General features: G+C 40.6%; 2 pseudogenes; both read left to right on the forward strand.

Annotated features, from left to right (window-relative positions):
- Positions 1–8,109, forward strand: part of LOC138058944 (cilia- and flagella-associated protein 337-like) — a 38,337-nt pseudogene extending 30,228 nt beyond the window's left edge.
- A 996-nt stretch (positions 8,110–9,105) lies between these two features.
- On the forward strand, positions 9,106–10,274 carry LOC138014014 (uncharacterized; annotated as a pseudogene).
- The last annotated feature ends 2,462 nt before the right edge of the window (positions 10,275–12,736 follow it).

A 12,736-nucleotide genomic window follows, 5' to 3' on the forward strand; every position in this document is an offset into this window, starting at 1 on the left:
GAGACATGAAGCAGTAAGCCACAATATTTATAAATTAAAGAATCAAATGGCATCAGATCATTTTGCTGAAATTCTTAATAGTACAAACTCTGTGCATTCCTATAATCTAAGAAATTCAACGCATAATTTGTTTGTGCCAAGACCATATACTGAGGCTGGTAAGGGGTAAGGGTTAGGACGGAGGGACGGTTCTCTCTCGGTACTATTAAAGGACAGACAAGTCTGAAATGTTTTATTTCACATTTGTAATTTAGTAGAATATTTGAGATTTTTGCACTGCTCTCTCTAAATGAATGGGATTCCGTGTTTTAAATAAAGATGATGATGATTAGAGAATGGAGATACGTGGTTGTATATGTCAGACATATATTTCAACTGCAACGTGAGAGAACACACAAAAGTAGAAATACCTTATCTCCCATTGTTGTTGTAGCACCGTGGTTCTTGTTATTGTTCTTTCTTCGTCGTCTTCCTCTTCTTCTTTCTTCTCTTTTTGTGTCTTCTCTTGTATATTTTCCTTGTAGTATCTTCTTTCTTTCTGGTTTTTAAAATATCTGTTTGGTTTCACAGGAAAGCCAAGATTATGAAGCTAGGACTAGTGCAAGACAGATATACCTAGTAAATGCCTACCATTTGCGTTTCTTTTGCCTTTTTTTTAAAATTCTTCCTCAATTTGCGTTTCCTCTTAAATCTTTTTTAGTCGAAGCAGCAGTGGTGGTCTGCCGGTGGATAAGTTACTGTTTCTTACCTCAAGAGCTCACTGGAAGAATCAGGAGAGTGCTGTACTCGTCTCTTCAGAAGCTGGATATTTGGAGTTTTGGTGTTTATACCGTGTCAACGAACCTATGGGTATGTATGTGGCGTAAGGATTACATTAAGCCATCAGAACAAGCCTTTAATTTCTCAGAAGTATCATATCTAGAGGTCTTTGATTTAATTCGTAAAATACCGTGGCTAGTGGCCTTGTTAACATTTCTGCACGTTTACTAAAAGAGGCGGCACGTATAGTTACTCACAGCTTAACTGTCTTAATAAATCTGTCCATCACCACGGGAATATTTCTAGATGCTTGGAAACAAGCTAGAGTTTCCCATGACTGTATTTAAAGAAGGTCTCAAATCTGATCTTAATAACTATAGACCGATATCAGTTCTGCGTGTTGTGAGTAAACTCAGTGAAGAGTTGTATTTAACCAACTATTTAAATATTTCAGTGATAATTCCCTGTTAATGGCACCCCAATCTGGTTTCAGACCTATGTACTCCACAGGAACAGAGGTCACAAATGAATCATATTGGAATATTGATAAAAATTATTTTAAGGGCCTCGGTAAAGGAAAACGAGGTGTCCGCGGAAAAATAAAATTGTCGCACCGCTATTTTTTGTGTAGGGTCAAACTATACATCATAATAAAGCTGATAGATTGAATTATTTGAATAAAATTTTAGTTTTTTAGTATTTAACACTGCCTTTTAGTTTTGAGGCCTCAAACTTACAACGACCGAGTCTGTTGCAGAAGCCCCTGCCCGTTCACTTTATTGCGAAAACAACCGCACTTGCATCTTAGTCACAGATGAATGCACTCCAATACCTTGTGAGGAATTTTTGATATGTTAAGAATTGACGGAAATATTACGCACCAAAGTCGAAACTCTCATCTCATACTTAATTTGGGCAGAACAAAGTGCCATAAAATCAGTCTCCGAAGACAGAGGAAAAATTCCTCACACGGTATTTGAGGTAGTACAATCTATTAGAATTGAAAATTTGGAAGTGATATCTTTAAACCCGTCGAGACAGGAGGTCCGAGAAGTTGTAATTTTGGTGTCAAAATAAACCCCTAGAAAATCAAGCTTGAAGATTTCGCATGCTGTTCACGGTCTGCTGAATAACTCTGCCCCCTACTTGAAAGCCAATTATGCTAAGTCAATCAGCATTCAGGCACATGCCAAGGTAGTAGATCGCGCATGAAGCCTGTTACCCAATCCCCTCACCTTTGATTGACATGATACGTCAAGCATTTTTCGCACGCCGATTATGGCGGGAAAAAAGAAAAGCAATTTTTGTGGTTTTAAAATTATTTTTTCAGAATTTTTTTTCGGGAAAATATACTTCAGAGCCCACTGATTCAAGATTTGGAAAACAAAAAAATTGAGCGAGACTCTATGGTGTCAATTCTTAATCTATTAGGTGGTTTCAGTCCTATCTACTTGGTCGAAAACAGATAACTTTTATAGATGGGACCCAATCTGATTCCTGTAATCGGACATGTGGCATTTCACAGGGCTCTCTTCTTGGACCTCTGTTATTTGCTATTTATATTAATCACCTTCCATCATGTAATTGTTTTCAAAAACCCAGACTGTATGCAGATGATACAACTCTTACCTCATCTGCAGACGACCCTTATATCCTTGAACTTAAAATGAATCGTGATATGGAATTAATTAAATCATGGCTGACAGCAAATAAGTTAACGTTGAATGTCAAGAAAACAAAGTACATGCTTATAGGGAGCCAACACAAATTATCCCAAATTCATGACAACTTTACAGTTGAGTTAGTAACACACCCCTTGACCAGGTTGTCAAATATAAATCCCTTGGAGTCCTCGTTGATGCCATTCTCTTACATGGTGGCCACACATTAATACACATAAACTTTTTACTCTTAATTTTTATTGCATTTTACTCTGTTATTTCAATAGTTAGGTGCTGCGTTACTGTTATTTAGGTTCAATTCACACTATTTAAGACCATTGTAAGATGATATCATTTCTTGTTTAAATAAAGATTGATGATGATGATGATGATGAGGCTTTTGTACGAAGTGAAGCCGTAACATTAGTACGTATCAGGAGGTGGAGTAAAAGTGGTGCTCTCCATATCAAAACTGAAGCTTAGTGGAAAAAAAGCTAGGTCATGGTTAACCTAGTACGCGACGTCTGAAAAACCAAAGTACAAATCGTTTACTAGTTTTGAAGTTAGGGCTTCGCTGTGTTTTCAGGGAGATTCCACGCTGCCTACGAATATGAAACCACTGTTCCTGCCCTAGCAACAGACCCCAGCAACGACATTATGGTTACTGGGGACTCGAATGGTTACATCACAGTGTGCGACATCCGTTCATACTGCATCTCAAGAGCAGAGGCTATCATTGCTCAAGTAAGAGACGTAAATTGCATTATATTACTTGGTCGATGGCATGGTTGCGCCTAATTTATTTCTCAGTACCGCGAAAGAGTGGTTTTCAATCGAATGTCATAAACCAACACCACAGTATTTTACTTTATTCGCAACATATGCCGATGATCATATGAGCCAAATAAGCTTTCTTGTCCACCTCTGATTGGTTGAGGATGTGGCATATGATAATAATGATGATGATGGTAATAATAAGAATAGTAATATTAATAATACATTTATATAGCGCCTTTTCTTAAGAAATCTCTCTCCTGGGAGAGAGTTCCAAAACACAGGGACAGTATATGAGAACGAAAAGTTCCGTCTTGTCATTATTCAGCTTTAGTTTTGTTGAGTCGTTATCCTGAATACACTACTCAATCCTTGACTTAGAGAGAGGTCTGGTTCTCTCATATCAATTGGGGAAAAAGAAATATATATCTAGGTGTCATGGGCATGTAAGTGATGAGCCTTGTTACGTTGCTTGATTATCTCTGCAAGTGGAGCAGTATACATTGAGTACAGCATAGGGCCGAGTTCTAAGCCCTCAGGCACACCAAAAGATGTCGACTTGAGAACTTTCATTCTCAATATACACAAACTGTTAGGGTTGATTGTCCTTTAAGGTGTGGTCTACAACTCAGCGTGCGGGAAGCTTAGATGACAGTCCAGAGGGTAAACCACCTCAACTCGCTCGATGGCATGCGCATCAAGGTTCAGTGGTCAGTATAGAATACTTGTCACGTGATCAAGGTCCCTTATTGCTGTCTGCCTCGGAAGACTGCACCGCAAGACTCTGGACCCTGGACGGCCAGTATATTGGAATGTTTGGTCAGGTTGGTATTGCGCGGGCTTCTTGAATTTTATGCAGTCGCAAGAAAACTTCTTTTTGTTTTCTCTGCTAAATATTATATCTATCGTTCTATTGTTTTCTACTTTATTGAGCAATTCTTGACATTTTACATTGTATAGAAACGTCTGTGGAATGTTGACGATCCAAGCTCTTATAGACTTGCAGGGTAAGTCGCTACCACCTTTGTTTTCACCATTTTGTTTGCTATTCAGGAATCAGTTCGATTAGCAGGTATCACAGAGCTGTCGCTTTTGAAAGCACAGGTTACCATTAGTTTATCAAAACGGTTGATAAGTCAGCCACTGCCGATCAAAATATATGTACTACAGCAATTCAGCCAGACTGCCGTTTACCGGGAATCCGAACGGGGTAACGTGATAAAAGAGATTTTGGTCTGTTAATACACTTGCTTCGAATTCTTCTTTTTTGTTCAGAAAAATCTGGGATGAAAACAGAGAAATTTCCAGACAAGCAAAAAGCCCCCTGAATCCCTCTGAACTTAGCAATGCAAGTTCTATTCCACCCTCTCCTCCCCCGCCAAGTTCAGTCGCGTCTGGTTTGTCTCAATCCAGTGAAAGGTTAGTAACTATTAGTTGCACCTGTTTTTGGTCAGCATTCAGGGCACTAATTATAGCAGTCAGTTTAAACCTTGCGCCATGTTCCCTTCTCGTTTCCTTGTATGCTTCACTCGTCGCGTTTTTTCCCGCTTTAGCTACTGGCTGGAATATCTTGATTTATTATTTTTCTATATGTGTATTTATGGACTTATTGACATTGATCTAGATAACCTTGTTCAGTTTTGTTGTGGGCGTTCCCTTTAGGGATCTTCTGGGCTTTTTCTCAATAACGACACTTCTAATACATCTCTTTTTCCGGAACTCTTTCTTCATCCGAGTAACTAATGTATGGAATGCATTACCTGTCGCTATAACATCGGAGGTTGAGATACTACGTTTTAAGAAAAAGTTAAAATCTTTTTTCCATAATAAACTAAGTTCAGTTTTCAATCAAGATGACATTCGTCCTTATAAATTAGTCTAACCAAAGTGCTGCCGCGCCAATACTGTTACACGTTCTTGTTAACTTTCTTGTTTTATGAATAACTCTTTCTTTTGGTTTTTCTTTTATTATTGAGGTTCCAGGGAGTGGGTATCAATTCTTTTTAGGGGGATGGTTATATAAGTTTTTGGTTTACCTAGCAGGGGACCCCTTAGTGTTCTATTGTATGATCATCTGCCTCAGGGCGAATTTTGTAAATATATAAATAAATAAAGAAATATGTTACCTGTTTATAAATTTGATCGGGAACTTTTGTTCTTTTATTGCTCAGTCGCTCTGGCTATCTAAGAGCATTTTAGTATGCCTTGTTTCAACGAACGGAATGGCAAAATTAATCCCCTGAAACCCGTCTGTAACATCATTTTTCTCATGGCTCTTTCATAGGCAATTTACGTATGCACCACGCGAAAGTACCTTTCTTCCACCAATTGAGGTGGGAAAGGCACAAGATGGAAGCGAAGAAGATCCTCAGTACTGGCGAAAGACCGATTACTACAGATCAATGTCAAGCTTGGTGTTAGAGAGGTCATCCAAAACTCCTAAATCTTGGGTAAGTTTTTGTTATTGCAACGAAGTGTCCACGTATCCATCTTAACTCCAGTAAGAGAAGAAAATCTTTAAAAAATTACCAATTTTTATTCTGATTTCGTCTTAATTATTCAGACAACTGGTCACCTAAATAATTGTGTTTTTCGTCAGTCTATTCTGGGGGATCATTACAACAAAGACTTCAGACGTCGGATGGAGACGCGGCAGTCTCGCAGGGATCACGTGGGCAACGTGGACAGAAAGTTAACAAGCGGGGGGGTTTAGGAAATACTTGCTCTCCTTTTCAGGCGCTTCATATCCCGGTAAGACAAAGAAAAATTTTAATGTTTTTTGTCATTCTGGATTGTATTGACGTTACGACATGTTTCAAGTTTATGAATATGATACGACAGGATACAAGAGAATACGAGCTTCCAAAGAAAATGCCAGTGACGCCGCGAATGATCCAGAAGGTGAGCTGCTCATCAGCTGATAACAGATGGACAAGACCCATGCAATATGCAGTTCCACCTTTACCGGCGACACTCAGGAGATCGGACAGCTTCTTCACCATGGTGGAATCAACCACTGGAAACGCGTCACAGTAAAAATCATTCGGGGGTTGTTGTAGTCTGTGTTGTTTTGGTTACACCGGAGATAGCTTGACGTATATAGTATGGTTCATCTATAGTTACAGTACATAAGGATATATTAAAAGTTTCAGAGATGATAGTATTATTATAAGGTTGCCGAGGGTATTGATCCTATTGTTGTGCGAAGAGGCGCATTCTTTCATCGCTAGTTGATACCTGGGTGATCAGAGGTCGAGACATTATCATAGTAAAATATTTTCTCATGTGAAATATTTTTTTGAATAAAGTAGGATTATTTAATTTGTAAAATGCAGAGATGTTACAAAATGCTCTTGCAAATATGTGCTATTTATATTTTGATGGAACAATATTTTTTCAATAAAAGTGACACATGTATAACTGAAGGTTAGAGGCGTCAAACTCCCTTATATTGTATTTCTGCAAACTAGTAGCCTCTCCCCTCGTGACTTAGGGTATGGAGAAGGCAGCTGAAATTCAGTCTAGTGGCTAATGTATTAAAAAAAAAGATTAAGAAACTAAGAAAACAATTAATACTTATTTTTTCCTAATTGGGTACTTTAGGGAGCTTGAGAACGACGACGGCAGCGCCTTCAAAAACTCAATTGCAAATTTAAATAGGCGACTATTATAACCCATTCATTACGTAACTAAAGTGCTGCTGAAGTTTGCAGGAAATGTATTGTTAGATCATAGTTAATAGATGTAAGCTGGTTATGAAACTCGACAAGTTTCTTTGTTTCATGTTTTTGTTCGCTTTTTTGGCCTTGACCCTGCACAAAACCCGACAAAAACACGCTTTTTTCGGCAGGATAACCAATCAAAAGCTTCGACTAATTTATTCGAAATTAACTTGCGAACCAAAAACAAAAGATTGTGCAGGGTCACGGTCGGTTCAACATCTAATTGCGACTGTATTGTTCTTGCTTTTGTAATTCTCAGGGTTTCATAACCAGTCCCTAGATTAACTATGGTTAGATTGACTGTTTAATAAACGTGGTTTTAGACCCGAGAAAACATGACGGCTTCCTAAATATTCCTCAAAAAGCGTGTCCAAACGATGATGCAAAATGTGAGAGGAAAATATTCGCATACAAGAAGAACAAACTGAACCTTATTATTCCTTATATGAAGAATTCTAATGAGAAGTTTTTTGTCGGGTGTAAGCTCATGCACGTGACGTTTTATCGGTGTTTTGATAGGATGTAGGGTTCATAAATTATTAATACGTTTTTGAGAGAAAGAGTTTTCGTTTGTTCATGTTCTCACGTTATTACCAGCAACGAGCTGCAGAGAGTGGCGCTTAAGAGCATCCCGCACAGTTATTTTTCCTTGTTGACCTATAATACAGTTACACGCTTTCTTGTAAATCATAGAAGCTGCAACATCGCGCTGATAGAATAATAATAAACTTGAGATGGAGGTTAAGTGCTCAGCCACAAATGCAGAAAGCCATTACGGTTTTTTAAAATTATACGTGATTATCTAAGCAAACTATTTGTCAACCTATATCACAGTATTGATCATTTACTGCTGGGGACCGCCTTCAAAAAACTTGCTATTGCAAAATTTAGCTATAGCGTTGCGGTTCTGTGGAACTGCTTACCCTCAAAGGATCTGGGGCAGGCATCGTCACAAATACATAATCAGACATCAGCTTTACGCTTATTATTCTCTAATAATTTAAGAATTTTTAGACACATTGCATATATGTAAAGGAGTTTATTAAAGTTAACATAATTTTTTTTCTTTGCTTTCGCCCTCGTCGAGGCTTGGGGCAGATTATGTATTTTTTGGGGGGTGAATCGGTAAATCTTCCACAATAAAAGTTTTTGACTCTGTAACTTACTGAAATGGTATAGGAAAAATAAACAAATTATTTCAATGTTTTGAGCATGTTGTAGTTTGTGTGAATGTGGGCTCGCACACAAAACGAAAAAAGACAATGACACACACACGCCCCTTCCCACAATTGCGCAACGCAAAAGGATGAAAGTTATAAACAAATATAAATTAATGATTTTAATTTAAGAGAGGGAAAAAAAGAAAATTGTAGATCCTAATATTACCGGAAAAAAGAAAACCTAAACTTGCCTAATATTACAGACTAATTAGGGTACATAAAACTAACCTTACTTAAAAATCATTGTCTATTCCTTTACAACCTTAACGATAATACTAAATATACTAATTACTTTACTCTAATATTTAGGGTCAAACAGTTCAGTCCTGTGCCAAACCAGCAGCAAAAGCCTCGACAAGTTGTTCCCCACCTCCGCGCCTCCTTCTCTTCTGGCAATCAATTTCTCCTTTCACACTTTACTGCACCCGCGTCACTTTCTTCGAGTTTTCTCTTTTTCTTGCTTATCTCGAGCTTCTTTAATTCTTTGAAGGATTTTCCTTACTCGCCGCCACTGAAAAAGGGGTTTTGTCATTGATTCTTCCGGCAGCTCCCGCTAATGGCTCTTAGCAGTGTTCTCCGTTCTTTTCCCTTTTGCCCTCAGGCTTTCGTTCTTCAACTCTTTGCTTTCCTGCACGTCAACAAACCTTCCGCCATTTCAACAACCAACCAACGCCCACGACTTTTTACATCTATATATAGTTAAACTAATTTTTTCTAATTACGGCTAAACAAGGTTTTTTTTTTTCCCGATGACTACATTACAACACTTAAAAGAAGTTCTATGAGGCATCTACCGCAGAGATCCCACGAGATACTACGCATGCGCACGGTTGGTCATTCTACGTGAGCGTTCGCCATCTTGTAGTGTGGTTGGTTTCTAGCGAGTGTTTTCCCCGTCAATCTACACCATCCGGCAGAGATTTGCGAGGCAAATCAGTTCTTCTTAAAGGTGAGCTTCACCTTTCCACAATGGCGGAGGAAAATAGCATGGATGGGCTTTTCAAGGAAGCCCAAAAGTCAAAATCTGCCTCGGCGAAGCCGAGTAAGACACGAACCTCATGTGAGCGGGAAAGCTCCCCTCGTCCTTCTGGGGACGTTCAACCGGGCACTACCACGAAAGCAACGATTACTGGCGTAGCCAGACTTCTCAGTGCCACACGTACAGGACAAACCAAAACGACCGGCGAGTTGGGCCTTGTCGAACTAAATCACAAGGTAGACCAGCTAACGAGTCTACTTTCTAATGTGGCGCCTGTAGTGCAGACATTAAAAGCTGCTTACGATGCAGCACAGGAAGAGGAGGATGAGATCTTGAACTCCTCCGAGGGTGAAGGCGAGGAAAACGCCGCCGCCGACAAGCCAACGGAACCACCTGCCAAAAAGGGAAAGAGCGTCCTATTGCGCTCAAATCGCACAGCTGGTTAAGGAAGTGACCGAGGACGAACAAACCGAGCCTCCTCTACATGAGAAAGTATCGTCACTTGTTGACAGTCTCCTGGCGTCGGGTCTAAATGAGCCAGCCTTACTCAAACGGAGGGAAAACATCAAGAGGCCAGAAAATTGCAAACTTCTCCGTGACAAAGGTCAACTTTGAGATCTGGGATATTGCCCAAAAAACCACCCGAAGCATGGATGCCCGGTTACAAAAAGTGCGAGAGTCACTTGTTAAGGGCAGCATTTCCATAGCCAGGTTTATGGGAACTACAGGAGAAGTCCTTGAAAAGGAAGGGACAATGCCTTCTCCGGATGAATTCTGGAAAGGCTCGGTGCTTCTGGTCGCCTCTGCCACACATGACCTGAACATGTGTAGGCGAGATCTAGTCAAAGTAGATCTCGATGACACTTTCAAAGCCATATGTAGCAGCAAACAGCCAGTGGGGCTTGAATTGTTTGGAGATGACCTTACAGAACGACTGAAAACAGTCAAAGAAAGCAACAAAGCCGCGAAACAACTCACTGGCCACAAGAGGAAGCGCTATGAAGAGTATTCTAGATCCTCCTATTCAGCCAGGGGCTCTTTTTTATTCCATCGCAGGGGGAATCACCATCAGGATACCCCTGAAGAAGAAACAATTACCAGTTCAATCACAAAGACAACCGGAGTGCGAACAACACCTCCAGGGGGAAGAAATCTGTGACACAGAAGTGACCCCTGACACTGTAAGTCACTTTCCTCTTTTATCTGTTAAGGGTGACAAGACTTGTCCTCCCATTATAGCTTGGAGAATTCAACATTTTCTTGGAAAATGGACAAAATTAGCACATGACCCTAGCATCTTGAATGCCGTAAGGAGATACAAGATAGACTCTCTCCTTACCCAGTGCAGTTCACCATCCCGAGGCCAATTAATTTTTCCACTCAGGAAAGTGCAAATGTCAATGCACAAATATCCAAATTCCTAAAACCTAAAAAGATGGGTCTTTCTGCATGATCCTTAACTTGAAGGATCTCAATACCTTTGTTTGTTTTCATCATTTTAAAGTGGATTCCATCCATACTTGTACCGAGCTCATGAGACCTCGCTGCTACATGGCGTCCATTGACCTACGGGATGCCTACTATTCAGTGCCTATCGCCAAAGAGCACCAAAAATATCTCAAATTCATATGGAAAGGAAACTATCAATTTACATGCTTGGCTCAGGGGCTGTCTTCTGCTCCCCGTCTCTTCACCAAACTTATGAAACCTGTGTTCTCGTTCCTCAGGGAGTTGGGACATATATCAAGTGGCTACCTTGATGACTCCTTTTATTAGGCTACTCCCCTGAAGAGTGCCAAGCAAACATTGATGATACCCTAACCCTGTATCACGACTTGGCTTCTTGCCTCATGAAGTCAAATCAGTGACCATACCAACCCAGGTCTTGCATCACCTAGGGTTTTTTTTAAATTCTCTGGATATGACAGTATCCATTTCAGTAGATAAACATCAGAAACTGAAATGTGCAGCTCAAAGAATCCTTGACAGCATATCACCCACTATTAGAAAGGTAGCACAATTAATTGGCATGATGGTTTCCTGCCTCCCGGTGTAGAGTACGGAGAACTTTTCTATGGTCAGCTAGAAGTAGAAAAGGCTGCGGCTCTTAAAACTACCAACAGGGATTTTGACCAAACTATGCCTTTATCTACATTGGCATCTGCAGACATTTCTTGGTGGATCAGGAATGCCCTGACCTCTAAGAGGAGGATTGATCATGGGAAGATAAGTCATACCTTGTACACTGATGCCTCAACCCAGGGGTGGGGTGGGGCAAACCTGAACAATACCTCAACTGGGGGACGGTGGTCCAATTCAGAAGGAAGCCACCATACAAACTACTTGGAGCTAAAGGCTATTCTCTTGGGCTTGCAGTCCCTTTGTAAGGAGTAACCCACGATCACATTAGTGTTATGACTGAGAATGCCACCGCTGTGTCATTTTTTCGTATCATTGGGTTTTCTCACTCCCTCCCATGTAATGACATTGCCAGACAGATATGGGAGTGGTGCATCCCAAGAAACATATGGCTTTCTATAAGCCACATTCCCGGGAAAATCAATGTTATCGCTGATCAAGCATCCAGGGTTTTTGATGACTCAACTGAATGGAAACTTGATGTGGATGTTTTCAATAGGATAGTAAACATCCTGGGGCCACCTAACATTGATTTGTTTGCTTCCCGGTTAAACTATCAACTGACAACCTATGTCTCATGGCTTCCAGACCCTCAATCCATGGCAATTGATGCCTTCACTCTGGATTGGACTAATTATTTTTTATACGCCTTTCGCCCCTTTAGCATCCAACCACAATTCTTGCAGAAACTGGAAATGGATCATGCTCAAGCCATCTTGACTGCCCCCAACTGGCCCACACAGCCATGGTACCCAAGCTCCTGCCACTCCTCCTGCCAAGACACAAAAGCAATGTCCATCTACCCTTCAACCCAGAACAGCCCCACCCCCTGGGCAGCCAGCTTCGTCTGATGGCCTGCCTCTTATCCGGAAATCCCTCCAGAGTAGAGGAATTTCACAAGCAACTCGAGACACAATCCTCAACTCGTGGCGGACAGCCACCCAGAAACAATACCGGGTCTACCTTGAGAAGTGGCAGTTATTTGCGGATAGGAGGGCTGTGGATCCCCTTTACCCACCTGTAAATGATGTCTTGGAATTTCTACAAGAACTCTATGAAAGGGTTTAGGGTACAGTTGTTTAAATACTGTGAGAAGTGCCCTATCTTCCTTCATAGTCCTTGATGGGAATGTTACTGTTGGGAATCACCCACTCGTTCAAAGGTTCTTAAAAGGAGTTTTCCAAACAAGACCAGCCTTCCCTCGTTATACTTCTACCTGGGACACTTCAATAGTTCTTACTTACCCTTAAGACACTTCATCCTCCTAAGGAGATCAGTTTGCAGAACCTTACCCATAAACTTGTCATGTTATGTGCCTTAGTTACGGGCCAGCGTTGTCAAACACTTCATCTCATGAATTGGGACAAGTGCGCAGGAACCTCGATACGTCCTACGTTTTTTGTATTGATCAGTTAGGTAACAATCTGCCCCTGGCAGAGCACAGCCCGTTTTACTTATACCTAGACTCGTTGCTGATAATAT

The sequence above is a fragment of the Montipora capricornis genome, chromosome 8, assembly GCF_036669925.1.
Source record: "Montipora capricornis isolate CH-2021 chromosome 8, ASM3666992v2, whole genome shotgun sequence".
Classification (NCBI taxonomy): Eukaryota; Metazoa; Cnidaria; class Anthozoa; order Scleractinia; family Acroporidae; genus Montipora; species Montipora capricornis.